Below are 7,445 nucleotides of genomic sequence, written 5' to 3' on the forward strand. Positions count from 1 at the left end.
GATTTTTTTCAAAAATATGACTTCGGAGGCAAGGAAAACAAAGCAAAAATAATTGAATGGGACTAAATTAAAATCAAAAGCTTCTGGGGCACCTGGATGGCTCAGTCAGTTAGGCATCTGACTTCAGCTCAGGCCATGATCTCCCAGTCTGTGAGTTTGAGCCCCACATCGGGCTCTGTGCTGACAGCTCAGAGCCTGGAACCTGTTTCGTATTCTGTGTTTCCCTCTCTCTCTCTGCCCCTCTCCCACTCGTGCTCTGTCTCTCTCTCAAAAGTAAACATTAAAAATATTTAAAAATAATAAAGTAAAAAATAAGAAGCTTCTGCACAACAAAGGAAGCCATTAACAAAATGAAAAGGCAACCTACTGAATGGGAGAATATATCATGTATCTGATAAAAATTTAACATCAAAAATATATGAAGAATTACAACTCAGAAGCAAAAAAAAAAATAGATTAAAAAAAGGGCAGAGGATGCCTTAAACTTATAAGTAAGGAAAATAACGATTCAAAGTGACACCCAAATACTCACTGCTAATGGGAGACTAATTTATGAGCAGCTGAAGGTTGCCTTTAAGGTGACTCACCTACTTTCAGCATGCCTGAGAGTCACCATCTGCCCATCCCCTTTTAACACTTAAAAAGTAGAAGTGCGCCTGGGTGGCTAAGTTGGCTAAGCATCCAACTTTGGCTCATGTCATGATCTCCTATTCCTGGGTTTGAGCCCCAGGTAGGGCTCTGTGCTGACAGCTCAGAATCTGGAGACTGCTTTGGATTCTGTGTCTCCCTCTCTCTCTTCCCCTCATTCACATTCTGTCTCTCTCTCTCAAAAATAAAAAACGCTAAAATATTTTTAAAAAACACTGAAAAAGTACAGTGATAGGACAGTAGTGAACAAGAAGGAGAAGGTGCTTATAACAAAGAGGATTAACCCTAGAAGGTTTATGGGCCCAAGGTCAGCAACTCATGGAGCAGTTTGTATTTGTCTTCACTACTCCCTGTGTTACCTGAATCTTCTAAAAAAGATGGGCAGAGGATTTGAACAGACATTTTCCCAAAGAAGATATTCAGATGGCCAACAGGCACATGAAAAGATGCTCAACATCACTAATCACAGGGAAATTCAAATCAGAACCATAATGATATATCTTATACCAGCAATAATGGCTATAATTAAAAAGACATGTAACAAACAAGTGTTGGCAAGGATGTGGATAAAACGGAATACTTAGGTACTGTTGGTGGTAATGGAAATTGACACAGCTACTATGAAAGCAGGTTTTTCTTTTTTTTTATTTTTTAAAAATTTTATTTAAATCCAAGTTACTTAACATATAGCATAATAATAGTTTCAAGAGTAGAATTTAGGAAGCCATGGAAGTCACCATAAAAGTCAGTAGTTGCCCTGCCCTTGCCCTCGCCACCCTCTGGTGTTTAAAAGGCTCCAATGTACCCTGAGAGCATGGCCTCTGGAATCAGACCACTTAGATTAAAATCCTAGCTTGACCACCTACCATCTGAATGCTATCCAGCAAGTTATTTCACTCCTCTGGGTCTCAATTTCTTCATCTGTAATAATAGGATTTACCTCAGAGGATGACTGTGAAGAAATAATGAGTCAATATTTGCAAACAGACATTTTTAGGAAGGTAATATCACATTTTATTGAGAAGATGGCGGCCTAGGAGGACGTTGGGCTCACCTCATTCTGCTGATCACTTAGATTCCACCCAAACCTGCCTAAATAACCCAGAAAACCTCCAGAAGACTAGCAGAACAGACTCTCCAGGACCAAGCATAGACAAGAGGACAACAGAAGAGGGTAGGAAAGGAGGAGAGGCATGCACGCTACACAGACAGGCGGGAGGGAGCCTGGGTGGTGGAGGGGCAGTCCACCCTGCAAGGCAGAGCCCCTGAAGTCTGGCTTGCAAAAGTGGAGGGGCCCACTGCGTGAGTCCTGACAGGGGGCGGGACTTAATATCTAGAATGTTATAAGTCAGCAGCTCTGCTCAGAGAGTAGGAGGGCGAGAGGACACTGGGAGAGAGAAGTGTTGAGCCCCGGACGACAGAGCTCAGCTCAGCAGGGAACAAAGGCACTGGCAGACTCCATCTCCCTCCCCCACACCAGAAACGAAATTCCAAAGGGAACCAGTTCCCGTCACCAAACTTGCTCGCACCACTCAACACCCAATGTTGTGCATATGTGGATCCATCCCTCCTATGGGTCTGCCTCCCTCCTGGTGCTGCAGGGCCCCTCTGCAGGGGAGACCACCAATGGCAAAGTGAACTAAGCCTGCCCCTCCCACCCCTGTGCACCTTGCGATCCACCCCGGCTAATACTCCAGATCCCATTGAAGCAGAACGACAAGCCTGGCAGAGTGCAAATAGCCCAGACAGGGGCCACACCACCCCACAGTGATTCCTGCCCTGGGAGAGTGGAAGATAAGGTACACACCAGTCTGACTGTGGCCTCAGCTGTGGGCTGAGGACAGACATCGGGTCTGACTGCGGCCCTGCTCACCAACACAATTTACTCCAGACAGCATGGGGAAGTGGCCTGCAGTGTGGAGCCAACCCAGGGAATACACAAAATAACTAAACAGAAGAAGTCTCCTCAAAAGAAATTCCAGGATGTAGCAACAGCTAATTAATTGATCAGAAACGATTTTGGCAATATAATGGAATAAGAATTTAGAATAATAGTCATAAAATTAATCGCTGGGCTTGAAAAAACCATAGAGGAGAGCAGAGAATCTATTGCTACAGAGATCAAGGGACAAAGAAATTGTCGTGAGGATCTAAAAAATGCTATAAATCAGGTGCAAAATAAAACAGAAGTGACCACAGCATGGATTGAAGAGGCAGAGGAGAGAATAGGTGAGTTAGAAGGTAAAATTATGGAAAAAGAGGAAGCTGAGAAAAGAGAAATAAAAAATTCCAGGAGTATGAGGGGACAATTAGAGAACAAAGTGATGCAATCAAATGGAACAATATCTGTATGATAGGAATTCCAGAAGAGAACAGAGAGAGAAAGGGGCTGAAGGTGTACTTGAAGAAATCATAACTGAGAAAACCCCTGATGGGGGAGAGGAAAAAAGGCATTGAAATCAAAAAGGCACAGAGAACTCCCTTCAGAAGTAACTTGAATCGAGCCTCTACATGACATATCATAGAGAAACTGGCAAAATACAAGGATAAAGAGAAAATTCTGAAAGCAGTTAGGGATAAACAGGTTCTATTGTACAAAGGGAGACCCATAAGACTAGTGGCAGACCTATCTACTGAAACTTGGCAGGCCAGAAAGAAATGGCAGGAAATCTTCAATGTGATGAACAGGAAAAATATGCAGCCAAAAATCCTTTATCCAACAAGTCTGTCATTCAGAATAGAAGGAGAGATAAAGGTCTTCCCGAACAAACAAACAAAAACTGGTAATTCAACACCACTAAACTAGCCCTACAAAAGATCCTAAGGGTGATTCTGTGAGTGAAATGTTGCAAAGACCACAAAGTACCAGAGATATCACTACAAGCATAAAACATTCTCAAAGATAGTTCACATAGTGGGTCACAAAACAGCCATTCATAAGTATACAAGAATTGAAATCATACCATGCACACTGTCAGACCACAATGCCATGAAACTTGAAATCAACCACAGGAAAAAGTCTGGAAAACCTCCAAAAGCATGGAGATTAAATAAGTCACTACTAAATAATGAATGGGTCAACCAGGAAATTAGAGAAGAATTTTAAAAATATATGGAAACAAATGAATATGAAAATAAACAATCCAAATGCTTTGGGATGCAGTGAAGCCAGTACTGAGAGGAAAATGCATTGCAATCCAGGCCTACCTCAAGAAATAAGAAAAATCCCAAATACAAAATCTAACAGCACACCTAAAGGAAATAGAAGCAGAACAGCAAAGTCACCCAAAACTCAGCAGAATAAGATAAATAATAAACCAGAGCAGAAAAAACAATATAGAATCTAAAACCATGGTAGAGCAGATCAATGAAACCACGAGTTGGTTTTTTTTTTTTTTTACAAAAATGAACAAATTGATAAACCTCTAGCCAGGCTTCTCAAAAAGAAAAGGGAGATGACCCAAATGGATAAAATCATGAATGAAAATGGAATTATTACAACCAATCCCTCAGAAATACAAGTAATTATCAGGGAATACTATAAAAAATTATATGCCAACAAAATGGACAACCTGGAAGAAATGGACAAATTCCTAAGCTCCCACACACTTCCAAACTCAAACAGGAAGAAATAGAAAACTTGAACACACCCATAACCACCAATGAAATTGAATCAATTATCAAAAATCTCGCAACACATGAGAGTCCAGGACCAGAGGGCTTCCCTGGGGAATTCTACCAGACATTTAAAGCAGAGATAATACCTATCCTTCTCAAACTATTCTAAAAAATAGAAAGGGAAGGAAAACTTCCAGACTCATTCTATGAAGCCAGTATTACTTTGATTCCTAAACCAGACAAAGACCCAGTAAAAAAAGAGAACTACAGGCCAATATCCCTGATGAATATGGATGCAAAAATTCTCAACAAGATGTTAGCAAATCAAATTCAACAGCATATAAAAAGAATTATTCACCATGATCAAGTGGGATTCATTCCTGGGCTGCAGGGCTGGTTCAACATTCTCAAATCAATCAATGTGATACATCACATTAATAAAGAAAAGATAAGAACCATATGATCCTGTCAATCGATGCAGAAAAGCATTTGACAAAATTCAGCATCTTTTCTTAGTAAATACTCTTGAGAAAGTCGGGATACAAGGAACACACTTAAACATCATCAAAGCCATTTATGAAAAGCCCACAGCTAATATCATCCTCAATGGGGAAAAACTGAGAGCTTTCCCCCGAAATCAGGAACACAACAGGGTTGTCCACTCTCACTGCTGTTGTTTAACATAGTGTTGGAAGTGCTAGCATCAGCAATCAGACAACAAAAGGAAGTCAAAGGCATCAAAATGGGCAAAGATGTAGTCAAGCTTTCACTTTTTGCAGATGACATGATATTATACGTGGAAAACCCAAGAGACTCCACCAAAAGTCTGCTAGAACTGATACATGAATTCAGCAAAGTCGCAGGATACAAAATTAATGTACAGAAATCAGTTGCATTCTTATACACTAATAATGAAGCAAATCAAGACAAATAAAGACAAGTAAAGAAAATGATCCCATTCACAATTGCACCAAGAATTATAAAATAGCTACAAATAAACCTAACAAAAGATGTAAAAGATCTGTATGCTGAAAACTATAGAAAGCTTATGAAGGAAATTGAAGAAGACACAAAGAAATGGAAAAACATTCCGTACTCAGGGATTGGAAGAATACATATTGTTAAAATGTTAATACTACTCAAAGCTATCTACACATTCAATGCAATCCCAATCAAAAGTGCACCAGCATTCTTCTCAAAGCTAGAACAAGCAATTCTAAAATTTGTATGGAACCACAAAAGACCCCCAAAAGCCAAAGTAATTTTGAAGAAGAAGACCAAAGTGGGAGGCATCATACTCCCAGATTTTAGCGTCTACTACAAAGCTGTAATCATCAAGACAGCATGGTACTGGTACAAAAACAGACCCATAGACCAATGGAAAAAATAGAGACTCTAGCATTGTACCCACAAATGTATGGCAAACTGATCTTTGACAAAGCAGGAAAGAATATCCAATGGAAAAAAGACAGGCTCTTTCACAAATGGTGATGGGAGAACTGGACAGCAACATGTAGAAAATTGAAACTAGACAACTTTCTTACACCATTCACAAAAAAAAAATCATAATGGATAAAAGACCTGAATGTGAGACAGGAAACCATCAAAACCCAAGAGGAGTGAGCAGGAAAAAACCTCTCTGACCTCAGCTGCAGCAATTTCTTATTTGACACATCTCCAAAGGCAAAGGAATTAAAATTAAAAATAAACTATTGAGATCTCAAGAAGATAAAAAAACTTCTGCACTGCCAAGGAAACAATCAACAAAACTAAAAAGCAACTGATGGAATGGGAAAAGATATTTGTAAATGACAAAGGGCTAGTATCCAAAATTTATAAAGAACTCACCAAACTCCACACCCAAAAAACAATAATTCAGTGAAGAAATGGGCAGAAAAGATGAATATACATCCAGATGGCCAACACGCACATGAAAAGATGCTCAATGTCTCTCCTCATCAGGGAAATAAAAATCAAAAGCACACTGAGATATCACCTCACGCCAGTAAGAGTGGCTAAAATGAACAAATCAGGAGACTATAGATGCTGGAGAGGATGTGGAGAAACGGGAACCCTCTTGTACTGTTGGTGGGAATGCAAACTGGTGCAGCTGCTCTGCAAAACAGTGTGGAGGTTCCTCAAAAAAATAAAAATAGATCTTCCCAATGACACAGCAATAGCACTGCTAGTTATTTACCCAAGGGATACATTAGTGGTGATGCATAGGGGCACTTGTACTCCAATGTTTATAGCAACACTTTCAACCATAGCCAAATTATGGAAAGAACCTAAATGTCCATCAACTGATGAATGGATAAAGAAATCGTGGTTAAGGGAGAGAGGGAAGATGGCAGCGTAGGAGGACGCTGGGCTCACCACGCGTCCTGCTGATCACTTAAATTCCACCTACACCTGCCTAAATAACCCAGAAAACCGCCAGAGGATTAGCAGAATGGAGTCTCCGGAGCCAAGCGCAGACGAGAGGCCCACGGAAGAGGGAAGGAAGGACAACGAGGCGGTGCGCACTCCACGGACTGGCGGGAGGGAGCCGGGGCAGAGGGGCGGCTCGCCGGCCAAGCAGAACCCCCAAGTTTGGCTTGCAAAAAGTGGAGGGCCTGACGGACTGTGTTCCGACAGCAAGCGCGACTTAGCGGCTGGGAGGTCATAAGGTAACAGCTCTGCTCAGAAAGCGGGAAGGCTGGAGGAAAAAGGGAAGGAGAGCTGCTGAGCCCCCTGACGACAGAGCTCAGCTTGGTGGGGAACAAAGGCGCTCGCCAGCGCCATCTCCCCCGCCCATCCCCCAGCCAAAATCCCAAAGAGAACCAGTTCCTGCCAGGGAACTTGCTCACTCCGCGCAAACACCCAACTCTGTGCTTCTGCGGAGCCAAACCTCCGGGAGCGGATCTGACTCCCTCCTGCTGCCACAGGGCCCCTCCTGAAGTGGATCACCTAAGGAGAAGCAAGCTAAGCCTGCCCCTCCTGCCCCTGTGCACCTTGCCTACCCACCCCACCTAAGAGGCCAGATCCCCAGCATCACAAGCCTGGCAGTGTGCAAGTAGTCCACACAGGCCACCCCACCCCACAGTGAATCCCGCCCCTAGGAGAGGGGAAGAGAAGGCACGCACCAGTCTGACTGTGGCCCCAGCGGTGGGCTGGGGGCAGACATCAGGTCTGACTGC

At 42.4% G+C, this 7,445-nt stretch overlaps 1 non-coding gene across 1 annotated transcript; it reads left to right on the plus strand.

The window, feature by feature from the left end:
• The first annotated feature begins 474 nt into the window (after positions 1-474).
• LOC121024817 (U12 minor spliceosomal RNA) lies at positions 475-623 on the plus strand. The gene has a single exon (XR_005787827.1). It is a non-coding gene; the product is annotated as a U12 minor spliceosomal RNA (small nuclear RNA).
• The last annotated feature ends 6,822 nt before the right edge of the window (positions 624-7,445 follow it).

This window comes from Herpailurus yagouaroundi, unplaced genomic scaffold (assembly GCF_014898765.1).
Source record: "Herpailurus yagouaroundi ecotype Mexico unplaced genomic scaffold, PumYag 67203, whole genome shotgun sequence".
Lineage (NCBI taxonomy): Eukaryota > Metazoa > Chordata > Mammalia > Carnivora > Felidae > Herpailurus > Herpailurus yagouaroundi.